This window comes from Lucilia sericata, unplaced genomic scaffold (assembly GCF_015586225.1).
Source record: "Lucilia sericata isolate MDLA Ls3-8-SP2 unplaced genomic scaffold, ASM1558622v1 Contig000046F_arrow, whole genome shotgun sequence".
Classification (NCBI taxonomy): Eukaryota; Metazoa; Arthropoda; class Insecta; order Diptera; family Calliphoridae; genus Lucilia; species Lucilia sericata.
Genome location: NW_023994084.1, coordinates 21,906 through 48,855, shown reverse-complemented (window position 1 = coordinate 48,855; position 26,950 = coordinate 21,906). Strand labels below are relative to the sequence as shown.

The window sequence follows — 26,950 nt, the reverse complement described above, 5'->3', positions numbered from 1 at the left end:
TTGTTCTTGTTGTGTCATGGTTGTATTTTTATATTTTGGTCGTCTGAGGCTCTGTGTACTACTACTATTCGTTCGTTCACATTGCCAAACCCTTTTTAAACTTTTTTCTTTTTTTTTTTTTGCAAAACTTGGTTTCTTGTTATTGGTCTTGAAGTTTTTTGTCTTTAATTTTTAAATTTTGGATATATCTTTGTTTGTTATTGTTATTATAGACATATCTGTTGCTGCTGTTGAGCTTTTTTGCTCGAGTCTTGTCTGACTAGCGGCTGCTTGAATGACTTGGCTGTTTTTTTTGTAGATTTTTTTTTTGGCTTGGTTTCGTTCCTACCAAGGTTGAAGGTCTTGTTGCCGTCTTGAAAACATTTATTGTACAATAGAGTTTTTGTTTTGTTTTCAAGTTTTTATTTGCATGTGTACAAGAGTTTTATTGTTTTAATATTTGAGGTTAAAATTGTCATGTTGTAAAATTGTTTTTAATTAATTTTTTATTTTTGCCAAATGGCTAGAAAATTTAAACATTTTATTAATGTCCAAAAAATGTTCTTTTTGAGTTATATGATCTTTAATTGTTTATTTTACACTTCTTAGATTTTTAATTATTAAAACCATTTGTGTATTGTCTTTAAATTTTTTTAAAGATGTAAAAAGTTTAATTAATTAAATTAAGTATTTTTCAGCATTTTATCTTAACTATCATATTTTTCTGAATTATCCAATTACAATATGAAATTCTTTTATCACTTTGATTAACATGTTTTTTTTTATTTGCAGGTAATTTGATTTCCTTTTGTTCTCTACGTAAGTTAATTTTTAATTTAGTTTAGTACTATAATGAGGAAAAAGGTGTTTGAAATATATAAGTTCCAAAATATGTAACCAGTAAGTGTCAGAAAAAAACGTATATACAAGCTGAAGCATCCTTGGTCCATAAAATTATATATTATTGATCTCCTTGGCCTTAAAACGTATGTCAGATATTGTTCTAACTCATTAATTTTCAACCAATATTTCGGTCAAAATGGTCTCCAATATGTACTTTTATAAAAATCTATTATTATTATTATTAAATTAGTATTAAATGCTCTGATTGACGTCGTATAAAGTTTAGAAAGTTCCAAATTAATACGGCAAAAAACTCAGAAGAAAACAAGTTAGAGTTGTAAATTCGGCGGTGTCGAATCTCCACCATAGTGTCTTAAAAAACAAGAGTCAGTGTACGTATTTTATTGCAAAAAAAATCCTAAAATGATTTTCATTCAGTCAGGACGCTGCGTGTTTAATTCTATGTTTCGAGGTTTAATAACGAAAAAGTATCAAAAGTTTACTCATAAACATTTTTATTCCGTCATAATCCTATAAGTATAATACCAGGTTCATTAATTTAGAAAATCCAAAAAGTACCATTTCAATGACGAAAAGGTATCAGAACAAAATGTACAAAAAAATGCACACTAAAAATCTTAAAGACCAAAAATCCTTTCCTAAAGATTTTCATTCCCTCAGTATTCTGAATGTTTCATTTTATGTTTCAAGCTTCAATATTATCTTAGTTAACCTTTTGAAGAACGAAAAAGTACCCTTTATAGGATCTCATTTACTCCGGGCTCTACATGATTTCTAGGTTCAATATTATGGAAAACTTAAAAAGTACAAGTACAAGTAAGGAAAAACCACTAAAAAGTACCCTTTTATAGATTCTCATTTATTCCGGGCTCTACATGCCCAAAAGTACCTTTTGAAGAACGAAAAAGTATCACAAAGTCCCCTTTTATACGTTCTAATTTATACCGGACTTTTAATTTTATGTTTCTAGTTTCAATATTATAGAAATTTCAAAAAGTACCTTTTTAAGAACGAAAAAGTATCAATAAATTACCTTTTGTATGTTCTCATCTAGGTTAACCCCAGGCTCTACATGTTTAATTTCATATTTCTAGGTTCACTATTATAGAAAATTTCAAAAAGTACCCTTTGAAGAACGAACAAGTACCAAAAATTCCCTTTTGTAGGTTCTCATTTACTTCAGGCTCTACATGTTTAATTTCATATTCAATATTATAAAAAATTCAAAAAGTACCTTTTGATGAGCGAAAAAGTACCAAAAAATGGTCGTTGTTATAACAGTTACAAATAACACCCCATTAGCATATAGAATTTTTTGAATCATTTTTTCCCATTACGGGTTAATTTCCAACATAAATAACAACAATAATAACACACAGCTTCATAAGTAACGTATGGTTCTTGCTCGGTTTTGTTTTAATATATTACACGAACAACATTTACCGTATCAAGCTGTATGTTGTTGTTATTACGTTTTGTATAATTCTGCGGTCACACCTATCAAATATTTGACGATCTTGATATGACCCCTACAAATTGAAATTTTGATTTCTTTCACACAAGCATTATATATCTTTGACGATACCAGTCTTTATTTTTTATTTCGACATTAAGTATTTGCAATTACAAAAATCATGTTGAATCAAAGATAAATTTAAAAAAATAATGGTTACGTCTTTTTCATCAAATATTTGATAGGTGTGAACGTACCTTAAGAATGCATAAAAATCTTATTTTTTATGTATCGGATTTTTACTCATATCTGCGTTATTATTATGGTTAGATTTTGCAGATTTTAAATAGCAATAGTTTCCAAAGATATCAGGGGTCTTCAGAAAATTTATTTCAATAAACATACAGACCGCCAGACAGATAGACGGACATAGCTTAATCGACTCCGCTATTAGGACTCGGAAGATATACATGACAATCTTTAAAATATTGATGATACGAAAGTACACTTGTTACTTACCGAGAGACTTTTCCAACTTCCACGGTTAAGATTTTTATGCAGCTGATGGACGAGGTAATATTCAATAATAATAAGCTAATCATTTGTGACATAAGGTTTAATAAACGCAGAAATATCTATTATGGAGTGTTTACAAAATAGGTTTTACCAAACTTTAAACAGCGCCTTCTATTTCTGGACCGATCGATCGATATCGACAAAAGGCTCTTAAGTCATATTCAAACAATAATGACAATTTTGTACCACAAGAGGCAAATCCACAAAACTATGCAGAACATCGACCTGTGGAAAGGTATTGAACTTTTGTAAGAAAATAATTAAATAACACAGGAATGTATGGAGCGCTTGTCTGGTGGAAAGCTTTGGAAAAATCCACCTACTGCAATCATACTGAAGGAATAATGCGAGCTTCTGCACTAATGATCACCGGTGCGATTAGAAGTACGCCATCACAGACTTTGTTCACACTTATGCATTGGTTGCCTGCCGATCTGATGGCCAGGCAACTGGCATTAAACTCGGCAGTCAGACTTCATGCTGCCGGAATATGGAAGCCAAACCGACATGGTCATGCATCTATCCTGGGAAGTATGACTTACATCCCCGAAAATATAGATTACTGCTCTCCCACGCTCCTTCCGGACAAAAGATTCACAGTTATGATGTCAAATGAACCATCCTTCTCAGAAGGCGAAACACTTGACATTTTTACTGATGGATCTAAGTCCACTACAGGCGTGGGTGGTGGTTTCTTTATTCCCCGCTTAAATAAAGCGGTATGTTTTAAGCTGAACGATAACTGCAGCGTCCTACAGGCTGAAATCTCAGCTATAAAAAGAGCGGTTAACTGGATGAGGTACTATAGGATATACAATGTTAATATCCGAATTTGTACTGACAGCTATAAAGTCTCTAACTGGTGTCTACACGACATCCAGACTGGTTCGCGAATGTCGGGTTTCTCTTGACGAGATGGCGAACCATTCGTGCCTGGAACTACTCTGGGTATCGGGTCATTCTAATATTCCCGGAAACAGAAAAGCGGACGAACTAGCAAAAACTGGCTCCCGCCTTCATATAGGGGACACTTACACACTAGTCGGTGTTCCGCTTTCTTGCTGTAAGGTTTTTATTCAGCATGAACTCTATGGGTCTGCTCAGACCAGATGGTCATCACTGACCTATTGCTCTACATCAAGAATGACCTGGCCTCTCTATGATGAGCGAAGGTCTTTCTGTCTGATGGGGCTTCCAAGGATGAGAGCTGTCAAAGTAAGGAAGAAGAGGAAACTGTAGAACATTTTCTCTGCCTCTGCCCTGCCCTAGCTAATATCAGGACTGAGTTTCTAGGCAGTCCAATATTGCATGAACTTGCGGCTTTATCTAATATAGACATATATAAGATTGAATCGTTCATTCGTGCCTCTGGCTGGTTTAACACCATGTTAATCACGGACATGTAATGTCCCATAGATTGGTCTTCTCTTGGCAGGATCCGCTATAGGGTATCACAACGGGAACATTAGGACCCAAGTGAGTCGGTCAAATGGCCGACTGCCTCAATAACCTAACCTAACAGGAATCGTGTCACTGGAAATGTCCGACTTTAATTAGGTGTCTGTGGACCATTACGTTCAAAAATGCAACTTAAGCAACAATAAAATGTTTTATTGCAAAATTTCCGGAAAGAGTAGATTAATTAAAAAATACCGAGTAATGTTTAATGGTTCTGGCCACTACTTATAAGGTGCGGTCTACGATTTCTTAAAGTTCCTATGTTGTAGTAATTACTTTTACGGAAGTAGTTAATTTACACATATGAAGTTTTATTGCAACAATTGAAAACATTGTTGCATTACAAATAACATAGTTTTACTACAACCACATTTTCTTTGCGGTCAATTATTTGTTTGGTAGTATATAATTACTATTTTGTATCTTACATCTCTCTTCTGTTTAATACGACGAACTAAATTTCAAAAGAAACAAAACTTTCTTTTAAACATCCTTCATTTCCTGGGGGGTCAATCACTGATGCGGCTGCGACTACAAACACTACTGACATAATTTCGAAAACAAAAACTTTTACGTTTTTAATCATACTTAAGAACAAGTTAAATCAAAAACCCCAAAAAAACAACAACAAAAATTACAACCGATTCATACAAATTATTATCTGAATTAAAGAGAAACCTCACAAGAAATGTGGCATTAAGATACTACTTACTTTACACATGTATGTGTAAATGTATGTAGAATGGAGGATGGTTTTATACGCTTTTACACATTAGGCCGACTGCATTCCAATGAGTGGCCAGTAAGTCAAGCCACCACAGCTGACTCTTTTCGAAAAGGGCTGTGGCCAAAGGCCACTGACATACTTACGCGGTAACAACATATATAAATAATTTTGTATGTATTCGTTAAGATTTGTATGACTTAAAACTTAGTTTTGTGGCCAAATTGCAAGAAGGTAGAAAGTGGCCGAAAAAAGTGAATTAAATACACAAAATGAAAAACAACAAAAACAACACAAAAAGTATCAAAAACTGATAAATTGAAAAATTTACGACTGCTTAAGCCATAACCAGGTGAGACCGTCAACACAATATTATTTCAATGCAACAGAAATATAAAACAAACAAACAAACAACCAGCGTACGTGTAACGTACTCTTACAGACAAAAAATATTAAATAGAATGAATATAACCAAGAGCAACAACAACAACAACAACTCTTAACAACTACAATGTACGATGGGGTATAAAAGTTGCATTAAGCTTTAGGAGTTCGAAGTTGTTAAAAGTCTGTAGAAGACGAAGAAGCCAAACATCAGGCCAAAACACAAACACACAATCAACAAAAAACATAAATAGACAAAAAAAACAACAACAATGTACCAACAAAACTTTATTTGTTTGCAGCGTAGTCGCCATTGTATGTCTGTCTAAGCGTCTGTCCATTCGACAAAAACATACTCAACTTAAAAACTCATTTAACTTCAAAGTCAATTGGAGTCATACCATCCCATACCATCCCAACTACTACCAGCCGAACTTCCATTAGAAGTCACAAACCTCATCATAGTCATTCCAAACATACCGACATTCTTACATACACATAAATGGTATGTTTTCACATACCTGCAAAACCCTAATGGCAGTTGGAGTTGGCTGGCCGGTTCTCTAAAGATCCAAACACTAACCATCTTTGGAAAAATTGTTTACTTATTTTTACTGCTTTCTGTCTACGTAAGATCGTTTATTTTGGTTGCTTTTTTATTTTTTGGGATATAAAGATCTTTTTGTGTTTTTTTTTCATTCTGTCCAGACCATAACAAACTATACAAAACTTAACAACAACTTAAACTATCGTAGCACTGCGTCTTATACTTTACTACTCGTACGACTACCACTGTTCCAAACAATAACAACAAATAATAGTGTTTACTTCTCTACTACACAATTCGTAAAATCACAGAAAAAGGAACCAGAAACAAACAAAAAAAACATCACAGCTGTGTGACCCACTCCCAATTGAATGCAACGTGTTAGTCGTATATATGTTGCATTCAACCAGTAAACTACTCCTCGTACGACGGCTATAAAGCGTGTTACTCGCATTTTCCAATTTAGTATATGAAAACGAAAATCTTTTGTGCAGATTTTTAAAGGAATAGAATCTTTAAGAATCTATTAACTAGAAATGAGCGATCTCTAAATAGTACAAAATTTATTCGAGATACTGCAACGACTATATCATTTGCTTCTTTATGATTGACGAACCAAGCTACCTTATACGATTTTGGTTCGAAATCTTATTGCTTATTATCTGGCATCTCGTTGGAACTTTTAACTCTTTGATCTTAATCCCAGGAGGAACTGTTTTGGCAGCAAGAAGTTGTATTTCGTGGCTAGGAGAACCTTCCCATAATCGTTCTTAACTACTGACCTCCTAAGTGTTCTATGTGTTTGCGTTGGGGGTTCCATGTACTGCCGGCTAGCGCTTTAAGAACCTTGTTTCTACTTCACGATTTTTGCCCATTTGCTGAAACATGAGTCGGATTTGTACCGCAGTCGCCATAATATACCTAATTTGCGCGTATTTGCAGTGACAATAGACAGCTTCGTTGCATTTTGTACCGTCTTTGGACTTCACAGTTTGAACAGTTTGCAGTACTCATGAATCTGCAAAATTTCTTTCGAGATGGACCTAGTTCTTCGGGTTATCTCAAAACTAAAAACACAAACTTAAGTTTCGCAATCCATCCAACAATGCAACAGAAAAGTAACAACAACGTTAGTCCACATAAATCCTAAGAAGGATAACGTGACTCTGGTGCCACACAGAAAAAACTAAAAATATGTTTCAATTATCAAAATAATTGTATCAAGCAAGTTTTGCACCTATAACCAAAATGATGATATCAATTATCAAATTTGTAAAAAAATTAAAATAATACTTTTTTTTCCAAATAACGATTTAATCAGAACAATTAATATCAATAATTGAGACAAAATTTAAAATTGATTAATTCATTAATTGTATAAATTAAATATTTAATAACAATAAAATCTAATTTTTATTAATTTATTAATCAAATGAATTAGTTTGTTTGGTAAAAAATGTATTAAAAACCAATTAAGTTGATGATTAAAACAATCAAATTATTAATTGATTACTCACAATGTTAAAGGAATGCTTGACCTTTAACAATGCGTTGAGCATTTACAAAAAATATCACTTTATTATCAAATTTGAACATATAAAGTGTTTTATAAATTGTCATGAAACTTGAATATTATATGCCTAAAATCGTATTGACTATTTAAGAATTATAAACATCGTTAGCATAAGAAATCAAAATAAAATATTTAAAAAAAACTAAAATAGAAAAGTTGGCCAGAAAATTTTTTTCAATCAATTAAAAAACTAATTGAATCAATTAAAAATTTAATCAAATTTGTAAACTTAGGTTTTAAACAACGAGATAATTAAGACAAATAAAAAATTGCTTAAATTAAAATTAAAGAAAGAGAAAAACATGTTAATTGAAAATAAACTACTGATAATTTTTTCTGTGCAGAGAGCAGCAGCGCATTGTTGATGATGAAACGTTTAAGGCTCTAATCGTGTTTTGTATTAGTTTGACACGTTAGCTGTTTTAAACTGGGTTCTCCTTTCAACATTGACGTTTATAAGTCGCGTCCACTTTCGCATCCATGAGAGGATAAACATTGTTAATGCACTTTTCTCCTTTATGACTTCGTCGGGTGATTTTGATCCGACGAAGTCGGGGCATGTTTCCTTGATGACAGACCCCATCTTGTTGTATTGCAATCCCGAGGTATAGTGGTGCTACCAGTACCTCTAGTCTGCCGATACTAAAAACTTGTGATGATCAAATGTATCCTCGGCCTTTCCTTGGAATGATTTGACATGTAGTACCATATAATCTGGTACTACAACTCCGCAGGACTTTGTCCTGGCTGGTCAGTTGGTTGAGGTTCCTTCGGGATCCACGTAGTGGCTGTGTTTAAAAACCAAATTCGAGGGAAGGGGCGCTTGGTTAAAAGATTGATACATGGTGAAATATACATTTTCGGGATAAGTTTCTTTAGCGCACCTAATTTCTAGGAGCGGTACAAACCACAGGGCAAGGCTTTGAATTAATAAAATTCTGTTTTAGAGCTGATAATGCAAAGATTGGGTATGTGTTGGTGTACGGTGTGCCATCAGATACTTGTATCTGGTAGATAAGAGGATTCTGAGTCATACCTGTGAAGATGTCGGAATAACGGATAGAGTGACTTGGCGGAGATTGAAGTGGTTGCTTATACCTTAATCTCTAAGCGATTTTCCTTCATGGTTGAGTGTGTTGGAGTTTACTCAAACATGCTCAACTTATCACAGTAGGTCCTTGTGGCCACTTAAATAAGTCTATAGCAAATTAAATATTTCGATCCACCAATTACGTCCCTAGGTGCTGTTGCCTAAACAACAGAAACCATCTCAGTAGTGTGGTTGGGCGACTTTAAGAGATCCAGGAATGCATTGGGGTGAGTCTTTATATGATGAGAATGGGTGTTTTAACCTAATGTTGGGTCCGTCCCTTCTGTCGACTCTAACCAGTGATTGCCTTTTCATTTGTCGGGGTTAGATTGAGCTTGACTCAAGCGCTTGGACTATGGCAAGATATTGGATAACTCGAGTACTTGAGCAATGTGCTTGTACATGGACCGGCACAGCCATGTACAAAAATTGCCACCTGCGTGTAAGATACACAATGGAGCGTTGGTGAGTCGTTAAATAAGCTGACCCAGTTGTTGAAAAAGACCACCGTGAAATAAGGCCAACACTGCAGGTGTTCACGTAAAGCACTTCGACATTCTTTCATTGCTTCTATAAAACTATAAAGAGCAGAACAGAAGAGGAGCGTGCAGTTGATATTTACGCCCACAAATTATGCCGTTCGCCCCAGTTTACGAAGCACATGCTGGAGGCAACGGCAACACATTTAAGCAGATGAGACTGAAAACCTTTTCGTATAAGAGAGAGACAGAGTAAGATCAATCAGAATATTCTAACTCTATTATTCAGGGGATGGAAGTAGTTAGGTTTTGGACATTCCAAGAGAGACCTTCAAATTCTAAAATGTCATCACTTTTCGAATAAAAGAGATATACAGAGTAAGATCAATCTGAAAACTCTGAAGGAAGCAATAGAAAGCAGACCAGATCTTTAGATTCAGGGAAATATTCACATTCTTTCACTCCACATTTATCGGCTTTGACCATTTTAAGACAGACCTTCAAATACTCAAATGTCATCTCTTTCTTTTCGTAATTTGGACAACTTGTGCTGAAGTTAAGTTCCAGACATGAATACTAATGAATTGTAATGCCCAATAATTAATAGACTTATTTACGTTTAGATTTCTTATATGCCCTTTTCAGGAGCCTTGTTGTCGGTCCTAGCCAAAAACTTTTTAAATATATCAAATTAAAAGTAGCCTATGTTGTGGATCTCTTTTGATATTGCTAATACTTAACTTCGTACAATTCTTCGTTCTTTTCAAGCTCTGCCTGCTAGCATTTGCTATAAACAACCTCTGAAACGACCAATTTGGCGTTGGGGAGTTTTAGCGCGGCACAAGCGCTGATTCACAAAATGACCAGACACATAGACGTTTTAATGCATCCAATATTAAGCTTAAAAGGCATTTTGAATGCGGATATATTAAGAATAACAAAAAAACAACAACAATGGCTATTGAAAAAAACAACTACAACAACAGAATTTAACTATTTATTAGCAATGCATGCCATTATTTTTTTGGTGCATAGATTGAAAAAAAAAAAATAATGAACGAAAAAAATAAAACTATAAAGTTAGTTTAGTGTTTGAGTGTTAATTAAAATGGATTTTAGATTAATTGGAGTGGAAGGATTAAAGCGATAGATACTGAATTTTCATTGTGGCTTAAAAATACAATAGTTCCTTTCAATTTTTTTATGTAAAACCAAAGGATTTGAGCTTTTATCATTAAATGACTTTTTAAGATCTACGATATAAATTTGAATAGTTCTTTGACCTCAGTTTAAAGAAACTGTTTTAAAATCAATGAATAATTTCCTTATCTTGCTAACTAAATCTTAATGATTTACTATGAAAATCAAAAGTAACGATATTTTCTTTGGTTGAAATTCAATTTATATTTATCTACATCATTTTATTATTTTAATTTTAATAAATAAATTTTCACTTAGTTTCAACAAAAATTGCCCGTTTGTGTACTTGATTTCTGTGAGATTTTTAACATCTTTTGAAAATAATCTGACCAATTTTCTATTTTCAATTTCACCTCCGGTCAATTTATTGACTTCACTTTAAAACTTGGTTGCTTTAACAATGATTGAAATGTTTGACAGGCTTAAAGATAAAAACCACGAAACCAAAAAACTAAAAGTTACAACAGCAACAAAAACACTTACCAATACGTCTGACGTCCGTTCATTTGCTATTTGCATTTTTCTGGGCTGTTTTTTACTTAAAGTAAAAAGTAATAATAAAATATAAAAATTATAGTTATGTACAAGATAGTATGAATTACTTTTTTGTACGTATAATTCGTTGATGTTGTTTTTTTTCATTTTAACTAATTTAAATACCGAAAGACTTGATTTGCTTCGAATAGCTAATGTTAAACACCCTACAAGTTGCAATTAAAAGAAAAAAAATTGCAAAAAATTGTATTTAAAAGTTCGAGTAGAAATATCACATGAATTTGCACCTACATACCATCAAAGATTTTTGTAACAACATCCGATTTAAGGAGACTTTCCCGATATTCGCACAAGTGGTAGACTGACTAATTTAAGGTTTTTGATGGCGGCCATTGAAGCATTTGACGAAGCGATATAGCTGTAGCTTTTCGATAAGGACCGAAGTCACTACTTAAATTCTCGGTCGTTATCGAGTGCCGCAATTTGGCTCCTGATATTCCAAAAGATTTTAAGTTATGGGAAAAACAGGAGTAATTTTAGATCCAATGAATAATTGTTAAATCAAGAGCCTAATAAATCATGTATCCTTTTTTCAAGGCTATTTTAATCTGGACAATTCTGGTCTATAAACTAGCTTATGACTTGATTTGACTTGACTTGACTATATTCTGATCTATCGTCTAGACTATAGTCTGATCAATAGACTGTGGACTAGATTAAAGTCTGAGCAGTAAACTAGACTATAATCCGATCTATAGACTATATTATAGTCTGATCAGTAGACTAGATTATAGTCTGCTCTATAGACTATAGACTATAGTCTCATCTATAGACTAGACTATAGTCTCATCTATAGACTAGACTATAGTCTCATCTATAGACTAAACTATAGTCTCATCTATAGACTAGACTATAGTCTCATCTATAGACTAGACTATAGTCTCATCTATAGACTAGACTATAGTCTGATCTATAGACTAGACTACAGTCTGATCTATAGACTAGACTACTGTCTGATCTATAGACTAGACTCTAGTCTGATCTATAGACTAGACTCTGGTCTGATCTACAGATAGACTCTAGTCTGATCTATAGACTAGACTATACTCTGATCAATAGACTGGACTATAGTCTGATCTATAGACTAGACTATAGTCTGATCAATAGACTGGACTATAGTATGATCTATAGACTAGACTATAGTCTGATCTATAGACTAGACTCTAGTCTCATCTATAGACTATAGTCTGATCTATACACTAGACAATAGTCTGATCTATAGACTAGACTGTATGTAGTTTTATCTATAGACTAGACTGTAGTCTTATCTATGGACGAGACTAAAGTCTCATCTATAGACTAGACTATAGTCTCATCTATAGACTAGACTATAGTCTTATCTATAGACCAAATTAAAGTCCAAAATATAGTCTGATCAATAGACTAGTCTATAGTCCGATCTAAAGACTAGACTATAGTCTGCTCTATAGACTAGACTATAGTCCGATCTAAAGGCTAGACTATAGTCTCATCTATAGACTAGACTATAGTCTCATCTATAGACTAGACTATAGTCTCATCTATAGACAAGACTATAGTCTCATCTATAGACTAGACTATAGTCTCATCTATAGACTAGACTACAATCTCATCTATAGACTAGCCTATATTCTCATCTATAGACTAGCCTATAGTCTCATCTACAGACTAGACTATAGTCTCATCTATAGACTAGACTATAGTCTCATCTATAGACTAGACTATAGTCTCATCTATAGACTAGACTATAGTCTCATCTATAGACTAGACTATAGTCTCATCTATAGACTAGACTATAGTCTCATCTATAGACTAGACTATAGTCTCATCTATAGACTAGACTATAGTCTCATCTATAGACTAGACTATAGTCTCATCTATAGACTAGACTAGACTATAGTCTCATCTATAGACTAGACTATAGTCTCATCTATAGACTAGACTATAGTCTCATCTATAGACTAGACTATAGTCTCATCTATAGACTAGACTATAGTCTCATCTATAGACTAGACTATAGTCTCATCTATAGACTAGACTATAGTCTCATCTATAGACTAGACTATAGTCTCATCTATAGACTAGACTATAGTCTCATCTATAGACTAGACTATAGTCTCATCTATAGACTAGACTATAGTCTCATCTATAGACTAGACTATAGTCTCATCTATAGACTAGACTATAGTCTCATCTATAGACTAGACTATAGTCTCATCTATAGACTAGACTATAGTCTCATCTATAGACTAGACTATAGTCTCATCTATAGACTAGACTATAGTCTCATCTATAGACTAGACTATAGTCTCATCTATAGACTAGACTATAGTCTCATCTATAGACTAGACTATAGTCTCATCTATAGACTAGACTATAGTCTCATCTATAGACTAGACTATAGTCTCATCTATAGACTAGACTATAGTCTCATCTATAGACTAGACTATAGTCTCATCTATAGACTAGACTATAGTCTCATCTATAGACTAGACCATAGTCTCATCTATAGACTAGACTACAGTCTCATCTATAGACTAGACTATAATCTCATCTATAGACTAGACTATAATCTCATCTATAGACTAGACTATAGTCTCATCTATAGACTAGACTATAGTCTCATCTATAGACTAGACTATAGTCTCATCTATAGACTAGACTATAGTCTCATCTATAGACTAGACTATAGTCTCATCTATAGACTAGACTATAGTCTCATCTATAGACTAGACTATAGTCTCATCTATAGACTAGACTATAGTCTCATCTATAGACTAGACTATAGTCTCATCTATAGACTAGACTATAGTCTCATCTATAGACTAGACTATAGTCTCATCTATAGACTAGACTATAGTCTCATCTATAGACTAGACTATAGTCTCATCTATAGACTAGACTATAGTCTCATCTATAGACTAGACTATAGTCTCATCTATAGACTAGACTATAGTCTCATCTATAGACTAGACTATAGTCTCATCTATAGACTAGACTATAGTCTCATCTATAGACTAGACTATAGTCTGATCTATAGACTAGACTGTAGTCTGATCTATAGACTAGACTATAGTCTGATCTATACACTAGACAATAGTCTGATCCATAGACTAGACTATAGTCTGATCCATAGACTAGACTATAGTCTGATCTATAGACTAGACTGTAGTCTGATCTATAGACTAAACTATAGTCTGATCTATAGACTAGACTATAGTTTGATCTATACACTAGACAATAGTCTGATCTATAGACTAGACTGTATGTAGTCTTATCTATAGACTAGACTGTAGTCTTATCTATGGACTAGACTATAGTCTCATCTATAGGCTAGACTATAGTCTCATCTATAGACTAGACTATAGTCTCATCTATAGACTAGACTATAGTCTCATCTATAGACTAGACTATAGTCTCGTCTATAGACTAGACTATAGTCTCATCTATAGACTAGACTATAGTCTCATCTATAGACTAGACTATAGTCTCATCTGTAGACTAGACTATATATAGTCTCATCTATAGACTAGACTATAGTCTCATCTGTAGACTAGACTATATATAGTCTCATCTATAGACTAGACTATAGTCTCATCTATAGACTAGACTATAGTCTCATCTATAGACTAGACTATAGTCTCATCTATAGACTAGACTATAGTCTCATCTATAGACTAGACTATAGTCTCATCTATAGACTAGACTATAGTCTCATCTATAGACTAGACTATAGTCTCATCTATAGACTAGACTATAGTCTCATCTATAGACTAGACTATAGTCTCATCTATAGACTAGACCATAGTCTCATCTATAGACTAGACTATAGTCTCATCTATAGACTTGACTATAGTCTCATCTATAGACTAGACTATAATCTCATCTATAGACTAGACTATAGTCTCATCTATAGACTAGACTATAGTCTCATCTATAGACTAGACTATAGTCTCATCTATAGACTAGACTATAGTCTCATCTATAGACTAGACTATAGTCTCATCTATAGACTAGACTATAGTCTCATCTATAGACTAGACTATAGTCTCATCTATAGACTAGACTATAGTCTCATCTATAGACTAGACTATAGTCTCATCTATAGACTAGACTAAAATCTCATCTATAGACTAGACTATAGTCTCATCTATGGACTAGACTATAGTCTCATCTATAGACTAGACTATAGTCTCATCTATAGACTAGACTATAGTCTCATCTATAGACTAGACTATAGTCTCATCTATAGTCTAGACTATAGTCTCATCTATAGACTAGACTATAGTCTCATCTATAGTCTAGACTATAGTCTCATCTATAGACTAGACTATAGTCTGATGTATAGACTAGACTATAGTCTGATGTATAGACTAGTCTATAGTCCGATCTAAAGGCTAGACTATAGTCTGATCTATAGACTAGACTTTAGTCTGATCTATAGACTAGACTATAGTCCGATCTAAAGACTAGACTATAGTCCGATCTAAAGACTAGACTATAGTCCGATCTAAAGACTAGACTATAGTCTGATCTATAGACTAGACTACGAGAAAACTTAACTCGCCAATAATGCAGAAATAAAAGCATTTCGGATAACATTTAACATATTCGAAAGCTTTGCATTTGGTGCGTACAAGGAACTCGAGATTCCAACGTTGCCACACCAACTTTTTTAGTGCCAAAAAAAAAGCAAGAAGAGGACGATTGCAATCATTTCGCACGACCTCTAAATTTTGTATTTTAAAATAAATTGGTACTAAAAACAGGGACCCTCCTAAAGTCATTCCGTGTTAACGGAAATGTATGACTTCTATCAAAGTGATACGTATTTGTGTCAATGAATTTTTTGTTCGATATTGCAGCATAAAACTTCAATTTTGATTTGGTGTGATTTAATTTTGTTATGGCTTCTTTAGCTCAACTGATTTTTTGTTTTTCTGTTTTAACTGACTCTAAACTGACTGCGTCTCCATGTGTTAAACAGATGATCGAGGGACGACGGATAGAGATATACTATGCATTCGTTTGAATCTTTATAAATTGATATTTACCAAGAAGAAACCGAAAAAACTGGTATATTTTTTTTTCTTCTCAGTTTCTGCGCATGTGTAGTTGTCTTTATTTTGTTTCATTTCGATTTGTCTATTAATTTCTTTTTAACTAGAAAAGTCAATCAATCTTTTGTTTATTCTTTTTCGTTTCTTTTTTTTTGTGTTTTTGTTTTTTAAAATGAAATTCGTGTTTGAAGTTTATCATACGGTCATTAGATGAATCCTCCAATTTATTCATTATAGCCTCTTGGCTAATAAGACTTGGTGAGTTGTTGGTGTCTTGTATGTTGGATTTGTTTTAACGTTTTTATTTTATATTGTTTATATTCGATTTTTTATTTGTGGGTGATTCGTGATTTTACAATTTTCTTGCAATTAAAGAGGGAGTGTGTTACTGTGCCGCACAACATATTCCATTTATTTAATTCAATTGGCAACGAAAATTTAAAAAAATCACCCAAAAATAAATTTAATCAAGCACACTATCGTTGTAAGCTTTGATGGCCAAGTTTTTAATGGTTATTTTTGAAAATAACAGCTTGAAACTTTACACTTCCTTTTCCTATCTCCTCCACTCTTCTTTAAAGTGATCTTAACTCTCGATCTTCTTAATGCTTTTGCTTGTACTATGTTAGAGTAGTTTCAATTGTTTTTTTTCTTAAGCTAAACAATCTATAGGGCCCAGAGGCAGAGTAACCTAAACTTTTATATTGATTGATTGACATTTATTGACAGTGATCTAAGATTTCAAATGAAATCTCTTGTTTTTTGAATATTTTCTCATCATTTGTTTTCTGTGCTGTTTGCTCTGTTCATTCAACAAATTGTTGTTGCTGTTGTTGTGCTGTTATTGTTTTTTCTTGTTCTTTTTTTGAAATTATTTAATAATTTCACTTGCATGAAGCTTTTTATTATTATTGTTAGAAAAAAACTGGTTATTCTTTTCTTTACCGTGTCTCTCTCCCTGGTTGGTTTAATTTTTTTTTTATATTTTCAAGTTGTCTCATACTTTATTTACATCATTCTGTACCACACATATTTGTTGTTTATGTTGTTGTTGATTTGTTGTGTGATTTTGTTTTTGTCTCATTTGATATCTTTAGCACATTTGCTTTGTTGTTGTTGTTGTTGGTTTTTATTGGCATTAGCTTCAAATCAAGAGACGACCACAAAATAATTTGTATCATTGAGTCATTCGCAATTTTTTTGTATATTTATTTTTGATATAAACAGGTTGGCGGTGGTGTTGGTGTTTTGTTGTTGCTGTTTGCTTATAGGTATTTTATAGTAAATATTTAGAGTTGCCAGCTAACAAGAATTAGAATGAAGAATTAAAATTATGGACTTTATATGATAACAAGGTAAAGGTTTGAATAAAATAAAAAATAGGATTACATGGGAGCTCAGAGACTATTTGGTCCATTGTGATACTCTTAAAATATTCTCTTAATCCTTTGAATCTAGAGACCTGTTACTTCTAACTATTTTTTTTTAGATTTTTTGTTGACGTTTCTTTGAGACAGTCTAGAATATGAAAAAGCTGTGTTCTAAGATATATTTGTGCTCTTGTAGAGCGGGGTAGATGTCCGAGTGTTTTATCTGAGTACCAGAAGTGTAGAGAAGAAGTGACGCAAAACGGTCCTTTATGACGTGCAAAGAATACGCAGGCATTTTGGATGACGCTGCTCCATAATCCCATTTACATTCTGTATCACATTTTTCATTCTCATCATTTATAGCACAATCACTACTCTTAGGGCAGCGAACTTACGCCAAAAATTTAAATTCATTATGCATCAAACTTAAGCATTCTCTTCTTGCAATTTGGGTTTCAACCACAACATCTATGTGTACCACAAACCAACCAGCATATGATAAAGTTCGAAACAATGACCGGCGGGCCATAGGTTTGGTTCTCTGGTCAGACTGCAAGCAAAATCACACCTTTCGGTTATAGTCCCGGAGGACTAAAGTTACTGGTAGCACCTCTATACCTCCGGACTGTAATAACACCAAGATGAGGGTGGTTAATCAAGGTAACATACCCCGAAGGGTGTAAAGCGAGGTAAGCGCTTCAAAGTTGTAATTTGGGGCATTTTAAATATTCTGCACACAGTGTTTTGTTTTTTTCGGTCTCTGTTTCGTCAATAATGTTTGTCAGCGTAGCCGAGGGAATATATAAACGGATCCTTGCAAGAATGATCCATTCATTACATATTTGTTAGTAATTTATAACCCCTAATGAGTCATGACTCTGACAAAGTGTCGTCAGAATAGGGACAGGGATTGGACGGACATGTCGATAACATAATTTTCAGCCAGGAGATCGATGTACATATTATATAATATGAAGAAGACCAATCTCTTCGAAGCAAATTCCTTATCTAGTACCCGAAATTACTTTTTAACCTTTAGTGTAGGCTGGTCAGTCCGCAGGACAGCGTATACAGTCCACTCTTATAATTCGGGAGGTCGGTGTAGGCTGGTATCAGGTCAGTCTACAGGCTGCGTATACAGTTTATAATTCGGGAGGTCGGTGTAGGCTGGTAGCAGGTCAGTCCACAGGACAGCGTACACAGTTCACTCTTCTTATTCGGGAGGTCTGGTCAAAGTTTGATATATATAGAATTATGCTGTTCCGAACCCGTGATATTCTAGCGGTCTATGAGCTGATTTAGGAAAACTGCAGTCTTGTATAAATTAAACACGTTTAAGTCACCACCAGTTAGACCCATACTATTCTTTGGTGTTATCGTATGGTGGCAGGCAATGGAAAACGCTTCTCATTGTGCAGCCATCGAACGTACCTTACGAAATATTGCAATCCTGATCACGGGAGCAATAAGGACGACGCCAACGAAGGTCCTGTTAACTATAATGAATTGGTTACCAGCTAAAATGATGGCGATTCAACTTAATTTTGCAATCAGACTAAACGCATGCGATTTGTGTTCTGGTTGTAAAGGAATAGGGTACTCACGAATAATTAAACACTTCGAATCCTTGCATCTTAATATATTTCTCGACAGACGCTTTCATATCCGAGTTCCTGCTCAGTACCTGAATCCCACTCAACTAATGGTGTAATAGACGAAGTCAAAGCATTTACTGGTATTTCCCTTACGAACTGTAAATCATTGGTTCAGACTGAACTATATGAAATGGCTCAAATCAGATGTATCACTTCGAGGACAATTTGGCCTCTATACGATACTCCCAGGTCAATCTTATTATTAAGCTTTCGTATGGAACAGATAAGAATGTTGGTATCAAACATAACGGGACATTGTACAATTGGCAATCACGCCAGAATAATGGGTCTCGAATATAACGACTACTGTAGGAGTTGTAATAATGAGGAGGTAGAGGAAACAATACCTCACCTCCTCTGTTATTACTCATCATTCAATGAAAGCAGAGAACATTGTTTAGCCTTTGCTGCTCTAACTTGTTTGGATCTGAGATATGCCTTAAAAATATTCTAAACTTTGTGAATCAAACCTGCTGGTTTAAGTGTGGAAGTAGAGAGTGATACTTAAATGGACTCCTACGACCACCATAGGGTATCACAACGGGACCGCAACTGGGTGGACCCATATGAGCCACTCATGATTGATTGAGTGGCTATTCTTTTTACCTACTTCTGCAACAGTATTAGGATACGGTAATTTTGATCTCCTTTTGCAGCTTTGGTATTAAATACCACTGTTACTTCCTAACATTATTTGAGAATTCATTATAATCCCAAGCTATTCTTATGTGAAGACATAACTGTTAGTGAGTATGCTATAATGCTTGAGAATTTATGGGGTTTGCAATGATGTCACTACCCGTTATTGTTAATCATCTGTAATTATGACATCGAAATATGTACCAAATTCTCATTAACCCTAAGTATAACCCCAAGAGTGTTCTAGTATTTCGGCTCTGCTTTCAGTAAAGTTACCAGTTTAGTTTCATTAGGAATTCATTCGTTTTGATATTTTTAGAAAATTTCTCTGGGTTGTCCAGTGTACTTTTGAAATCTTCGAAAAACTGTTTCCACAATTTGAATTTCTTAAATTAAAATAATTTTTCTTAAAAATGCCAAAATCCTCCCTATACCTTCAACTTGGCAACATTGTTTAGCTATAAATGTTGCCAACATACCGCGAAACTAGAGAGACTCATTGTTATTATGATGAATAAAAAATGATGCTGCAAATTTGAAATTTTTTTGTTAACGTTTTTTTTTTAATTCTTTAAAATTTGCTCTTTTTATTTCAAGGTAATAATTATGTTGTTGTTGTTGCTTTTGCCAGTTTTTGTGTGGATTAATTTACTGAATATAGATAAATAGATATAAAAATACAAATAAAAATAAAAAACAAGCAACATAAAAATTTACGACTCTTAATCTTGTAGGAAGATAAATTAAAAAAAAAAAACTTAAAATTTATGATATATCAGTCACAATTAAATCATTTATATTAAAATAAATATGAATTTTAAATACACTAATAAATTAAAATAAAATTTATTAATTTTACAAGTTAGAAAAAAAACATATGTTTATTTTTAAATGTGAAATAATTTTGTATTATTAGGTGTATGACACCAAGATTCAATGTTCCCATAAAATTGCACAAGGGGATCCCGAATTTTCGTTTTCAAATTCCAAAATTTTTATACTTTTTATATTTTTTAAAACCCACGCATCGAAATTTAAACGTGTTCTTGTATTTTCTCAATAAAAAAAAAATTAATTTAAATTTAATAGGAACTATTTGCAATCACGCATTTCATGCTCTTAATTACTGTTCATATCATCAATTAAAATAGTTTTCATTTTCATATCATAAAAATATGTAACACGATCGCCGGCTTAATAGAAATTATTATATAATTTCCCAACATATTCATGTAGGACGTAAATGAATTCAAAAGAGTCGTGAAATATGTTTATATATTAAACTTTTTATAACTTTTATATTTTAATTTTTCACTTACATGTCGTAAATGTTTAACTTTTTATGTTGCTGTCGTGTTATTTTATTTTACAACTTTATAATGTTTTGTTCGGTTTTGTTTATTTTTATGAACTTTTACCTTAAAATGTATTCAAATGATTTATTCATAAATCAAACAGTCATTAAACCTAAAAAAAAGAAACAAAACAAAAACTAAACTATAGTTGTAGTAATTTTACTTTTAATGATTTTTGTTTAAAAAAACATTTACAACTAAATGCCGGGCAATTACTCAACGTAACTTTAAAAATAATGATCTTTTGAGTGAATGAATGACGGACAGACGGACGGACGGACAGACAGACCGTGTGTACAAATTTTTGTTTGTAAATTTTCAGAGACTTTCTTTCGGCGTGATTGAAATATGACAAAATCCCCGTCATTCACACAATTCAGCTGCAGTCATTGATAAATGTGTTGAAAGTGAAAAAGGTGTTGTTGGACAAGTGAAACGTTTTTTTACTAATTAATGATGACAACTGTAAATTAATTGAATTAATTAATTTTCCCATAAAAATCAACCCGATGCTTAATTGAAAATTTGTGTGTTTTAAATAATAGTTAAATTTTATTTAATTGCAATTGTAAATGCTTAATAATGATTTTAAAGCTTAATGATTTTCACTTAATTAGCTTATCTGAAATTTGTAAGATGTATTGTGATTGGTTTATATCGATTTTTTCAAGTTTTGCAATTATTATAAAAGTTGAATACCTACGTGAGGGGTTTCATGAGGCCTCTGAGCACAAGCTGGACATTCATTAGTTGGCATTGAGTGTATTGCTCCATTCTGACCTCAATTGTTTTAAAACACCTTTTGTTTTTCGCTGCGGGTTTCTTCTGTTTCTGATATTGATATTGACGGTGGTCGATCTCCAAGTACCACATTCTTAAGGTGTCCTGCAACAGCGATTGATGGTGAGTCTATGAATGTCGTTTAAAGCTGCTGTAAACGATTCATAAACATACCTGCGTAAGTTCTCCCGTATACATGAAGGTCGTTCCAAATATGTATGTGTAAGATGACTCCTTCTCCTAGGGGGTCTATTTTGTCAATATTATATTGTGTTCTTTGCTTGGGAGCGACATTCGTTACCTCATGTAGGTGGTATTCGAATACAGCACTTAACATTGCTTAGGGCAGCACATAGGTAGCTTTCTCTCCAACTTAATTATACTAATCAGTCTAATGTTTATTTATCCATACCCCAAGTGCTGTCGGTTAGCGCTTTGAGTACCTTGTTCCTACTTCGAATTTGGTAGAATTTTGGGGCTCCATCGATAACGTCGCGACGTCAAGATTGAAATTTACCTCCTTTGTTCAGGTGGTGAAAAATGATGTGTTCTCTGGAGATAGCTGGTGAAAAGTTTGCGCATCTGATCATCCCTGACCATTACTGCCCCCTTTCCCCAGCTTCCGAAATGCACAAAACATCATTTCCGTTTACAACCACGCAGATGAGATGGCCTCTGTTGAGTCTGTGGTAAATCTGGTATGAACAGAGTTTACTCTGAACATACCTGGACAAGGAAGGAAAATTCAATGGTATCACTTGGAGAAGATAATTTTCATCCATCACCATTCAACCCAGCACACTTCTCATTTATCCGACAAACTCATAAGAGAACAACACACGACAGACTCACTCTAGGTATACGGGCGGATGAGTTCCGTATACCCTTACATTCATCCTGTATCATATACAATAAATATCAACTCATTTCCAACGCTTAGTCCAACAGTCACTCCTTTGTGGGGTATCTGTTGTCAATCGCTAAAAGTACCGAAGTTATCCCGAAATATAGATTTAATCGTGCATCAGTCTTTTAACTACAACTGACTCTTCCCGCGAATTTGGGTTTAAACCACAGCCACTACATGGATCTCGAAGGAACCTCAACCAACTGAACAGCCTGGACAAGCTCTGTGGGCAATTAGCCACTAATAGTACCAGATTATTTTGTTTCTCTGGTTAGACCTCATGTCAAATCATTCCAAGGACTAGCGGAGGAGTGAAATGACATCACCAGTTTATAGGCCCGGAAGACTAGAGGTACTGGTAGCACCTCTTTACCCCGGGATAAGGGTATCTTTGCGATCAGGTGACATGAGGGATTTTGGCCGGTACCGGAATGACCCAAATTATTCGGCCAAGAGCTGTTAACTCCAGCAACAACTTTACAATTAATTATTTTGTGGTCCTGCGGCTTTAAGAAAAAATACAGCAAAAAATAAATTGTTTCATGATGGATGATGGATCTGGTCTCTGAAGCTAAAAATGATATAAACTCTTTAATAATATGAATATCAAAATGACCCCAAATTTTGAATCCAAATTGTATTAGAAGAACTGACTTCTAACCTATAAAGGAAAATTTGAATGACATTCTTAACAGAGAAAGTCACCAGCTCATGATTTTATTACTGCTCCCTAGATGCTAAAGTCATCAAATGTGGCTACTATTATAATTATTTAAGAAGATCTTGACTCCGGCCATGTTTCTAAACAATAAGAAAAGCACTTAAGTAATAATGGTATCGAAGAAAGGAAATTATTTGACATTAGCATCTTCCTACAGACACCAAATTTTCAGAATTATCATGGGACATATACGAAACTCCGTCGATATGATAGGGGTCCCAGAATACGAGACCATTTGGAGAAATAGCAATGCCAACCAATGCGTAATTAACGTTAAAAATCGGCACTCTGATGGTCCGCTGTTATTATAACATATTTTCGATTTCAATCATTAAAAATATCTTGACTCTGTAGAGCTTGTATTGATTTCGGTTTCCAGAATTTGCATCCATCGTTTTTATAAATCGGAGACCTAAAATGTTGTTCAATAGCGTAAAGCATTAGCGATCGGTCCTTAGATGTAAACATAACTCTCTGTGAAAATAACTTTGCAATATTTCCTAACTTGGTTCCAGCATAAAGCTACTTATTATATTGCGAACATCGAGAAAAATCCAAGAAGTTTCATATAAGACGCTAAGCTTAGACAAATTGGACATCAATCGAAATTCAGCCATGTGAAGGTGGAATTCTTTTTCCATAAATTTGTATGCTTATAAGGCATCCCCTGAAAGAAACAAAGAAATACAATCATAAGCTCTGACATCACTTTTGAAAAATTGTGTTGTGTTGCAACAAATAGTCGGTTTTAAATCACAACTGGCTGAGTTAAATATGAGACAACAGCTATTTGAATACACATCTTTTTGTCTGATGAACTTTTTTTCATTTGTGATCTTTTTTTTGCTGTTATATTAAGTAAGTACTCGTTTTATTTTTGTCTAAACACATGAAATATGTTGGCAATTTAAACTTTGCGACCTTTGCGAGCATTTATTGCAGTGGTGGGTCATTTTGCATCTGTAGGTCTGTTGCCATTTTTAAAAGATCTTTCAGATCAGCAGCTTTTGCTGCTTCTTTCTTAATCATAAATGCGTTAGTTTATGAATGCCCATCACTGAAGTATTACATGCCACCACTAATCGCACGAAAAACATCTTAAATGAGTTTTATTGTTTAGTGTTGTTTGCAATATTTTTTGGTCTTATTTCGTTTTAACTATTGTTTAGTGGTTACTCTTGGTTGCAACATCAGTAATTCTATCTATGAGTAGGCAATTTTTTTTTTGTTATTATTTTTGAATGATGATCATGCAACTTATATTACCGACTTTATACTTGTAATCTGTGTCTTTTCCTAAGCTACACATGTGTGTACGACAGAATCAGAGTAAAACGCGTTCTACATTTTTTCTTCTTCTTCTGCTGCTGCAGCTGTTGTTGTTATTGTCCGTGTTAATATCTGAAATACAATCGGAGAAAAAACAGTGGAACGTGACAAATATTCTAGATTTGTTTTAAGATATTTATTTATTTTTTTTTTGGTTTGTTAGTGAATTAGTGAGTGTTTTTGTGTTTGTAGTTGTTATTGTTTTTTACACTTTTTTTGTAATTGCATAAAATCATCAGCATCCGCAACATCATGCAATAGAAACAACAACCGCAGCAACAAAAACATTTTCTACTACAAGCAACAACTGAAAAGTCATGATTACAATTTGTTAAAGTAGTTGCTACAATTTCTTTATTCATCGTTAACCATTATGAAGAGTTGTTTTTGGATTTGCTTTTAACTGTGTTCCACTTGCTACAGCAGTGGTTGGCAGTAATCAGTTGTAGTAGTAGCAGCTACTATTTGCAGCAGCAGCAGCAATTATGATCATCACTGTTATGTAGCATGAACAACAACAACAACAAAACCAACTGAAAAACTTTACATTTATTATTTGGGCCATACTTTAACTGTCAACAAATGATTTCATGTAACCATAAACCTAAGCCTGTCTGTCTGTCTGTCTAAATGACTCTCGACCGGTGAATGTGAGTGAATATTATTCACTTTAAGTAAGAGATTTTGTATGACCAGTTAGTGTCTCTGTTGGAAACTGTTAAATTTCACAATTATTAAATTTAATATGCAACAATTTAATATAACTGGTTAAAAACTATATGATAATCAACACTTGATACCAGTAAAAACTTAAACGATTTTATTAATTTAGAATTAGTAGTGCAAGTTTAAAAAATTTCTCTATTTTCCCATACATACATATGAATGTTATTTCCTAAATTAAAATTAACTTAAAGAAAAGCTTAATATTGTAGACAACCCCGATTTTATTAACCTGTTTTTCATTGGCACAATTTTCTAAATTGTGGATCTGTGATGATCAATATATTGTCCTGCCAGGCATTTGGCAATCTTGCCTTTTTACTTCTAGAAGGAGACAACTGTTAGAAGCAATGTAATATCTAGAGACCTCAATAACAATCTCTATCAAATTGACTTTCAGTGATCATTTCTAGACCTCTTATCAGATCTCTCTGTCTATTCACATCCAACCAAGTTTTTGTAACAAAAATATTATTAAATATCATACGCTGTCAGTTAGCGCTTTGAGTACCTTGTTCTTACACCGCAATTTAGGCGTGATTGCAGTGACACGAATTGAGGAGTTGAAACAGACTGTCAAAGGTAACCCCCAACATTTTAGGGTAGCTTACAGCTGGAAGTTAAACCCCCATTGACAACGACAGTAAGCTTGAGGTTTACCTCCTTTGTTCAGGTGACATCGCTGGAGATAAATGCAGGTTTCGCGCAGTAACTACTCACCAGATCGCATTGGTCGTCAACATCATGGCATAAGAGACCACCTATAATAAGGGAACTGTGAAACTCCTTGTTTAATTCTATGCGATTTTAAACGCACATGAATCATATCTTCCTATTGTAGAGAAATGATAGAAAAATATCCTCGTGGCATGGCAGATATCTTTTGACAGGTCGAGAGCCACTAGGCATCTGCTTATTAAAGCCCTGTGTGATCTAAATGGCAGTTAATGCTGAGATGAGAGCTGTTGTGTGGTATGACAGCAGGAAAAGTAGAATACCCTCAAGAGTCTTCAAGAACAGGTGACATGAGGGATATTGGCCTGTACCGAAATGACTCGAATCATTCGGCCAATTACAATTAATTATGTTGCGGTCCTATGGGTGCAAATGGCCTCAAACGTTCAGACCATACAAATAGTGGCCAATAAGGGATTTCTAGAGACAATACTTTAAAATATAATGTGTTTCATGATGGATTATATTTAATGACCTTAAAACTAAACAAACTCCGATAAAATGTAGGGAAATTTTGAATTCATATTTAAGATGTTCTGACTCTTATAGTAAACCAATGGGATCTGATGTAATCACAAATGATCTTTAACCTATAAAGGATATTATATGACATTCTTAACGAAAAAAGTCACCAGTTTATGATTCTATTACTTCTTCCGTGATGCTAAAGTCATCAAATGTGGCTTATCTTATTATTTAAGACGATCTTGATTCTTGCCATGTTTCCAAACCATTGGAAAATCACTGAAGTAATAATGATATCGAAGACAGGAAATTATTTGACATTAGCATCATCTTATAGACACCAATGTCAT

General features: G+C 33.8%; 1 long non-coding RNA gene across 3 annotated transcripts in view; it reads left to right on the top strand.

Moving 5' to 3' along the window:
- The window catches only part of LOC119615289, a 68,463-nt gene that overhangs the window by 21,753 nt on the left and 19,760 nt on the right, over nt 1-26,950 (top strand). Inside the window, exon 3 of one of the 3 annotated variants that reach the window (XR_005232398.1) lies at nt 772-798. The exons of the other annotated variants lie outside the window; for them this stretch is intronic. This is a non-coding gene — a long non-coding RNA (uncharacterized LOC119615289). The remainder of the gene's footprint in view (nt 1-771; nt 799-26,950) is intronic. 3 annotated transcript variants of the gene reach the window in all.